Below are 1,069 nucleotides of genomic sequence, written 5' to 3'. Positions count from 1 at the left end.
GGGCGATGTGGGGGTTGGGCCTGACGTCGGCCCCTCGGTAGAGCGTCCTGAAGGAGTAATCTGCAGTCTGCCGGCCCGCAGCTCAAAGGCGGCGAGCGGAGATGCAGCCAGCGGGCCACCACTGCGAACAACGGCCAGCCTCGCATGAAGGATCTGGATTGGCAATTCCACGCAGGCTCGGCAATCCGATCCTTCCATTGCCGCCTCAGCATGGCCCAGACACAGCACACAATCCTCGTGTGCATCAGGAAAGTCGACAGGCCCGCCACACATGCGGCAAAGAGACATCTTTAAAGTAGGTAATACTTGTACTCCGCCGGAACGCAAGAGGGGATCGCTATCCACGTCATCCACTCTAGTCGCGTAGGTTAATGGCGAAATCAGGCTCCAGGTGAAGGAGAAAGATTCTGAGCCCCTAAACCTATTATAACATATGATTATTTGTCTGCTAAATTACTACTGTAACATTACAGTAGATAATAATGATGTTCTTTATACAGTATTTTGAGTGATGACTGATGAGCAATGGGCTGCTGCTCCTTAACTAAGTAAACAAAGACAAAACTACAATAGCATATTTACAGATGAAACTGACCTGCACTTGAAACCCTGAACAGTAGTTTTGCTTTTCTGCTCCACCTGTGCGCTTCCACAGTCCACTCCATTCTCTCTTTCAGCGTTGATTACTCTGATCCAAACTGTTTGGCGGAGGTGCGCCGCACCGAAGCATTGCCAGTCGCGACTAACCGATTCATGATTTATTAGAGATATAATTATCGAATGGCGAATTCGGAAATAATCGCTTTAGTACATTCGGCAGGCAATTATACAATAATAATATTAAAATAGCGGGCCAAATCGGCTGCCAGGCCACCGGGAATTGTCCCGGTTCTCCCGATGGCCAGTCCGCGCCTGATTTCCACAGACACGTAGAACGTGCAGTCTTTTTGCGGCTTAATATTCACAGACACCAGTCCATATCGCGTTTTGATTCAAGTGCACTGACCTACTTTTGATTTATTCGTCCAAAAGGTGGCATATTCCGTCCGTGTTAGGCTATAGGAATTCC

Source organism: Sinocyclocheilus rhinocerous, unplaced genomic scaffold, assembly GCF_001515625.1.
Source record: "Sinocyclocheilus rhinocerous isolate Xijiao unplaced genomic scaffold, SAMN03320098_v1.1 scaffold4429, whole genome shotgun sequence".
NCBI lineage: Eukaryota > Metazoa > Chordata > Actinopteri > Cypriniformes > Cyprinidae > Sinocyclocheilus > Sinocyclocheilus rhinocerous.
Note: the sequence above shows the minus strand (reverse complement) of the source record.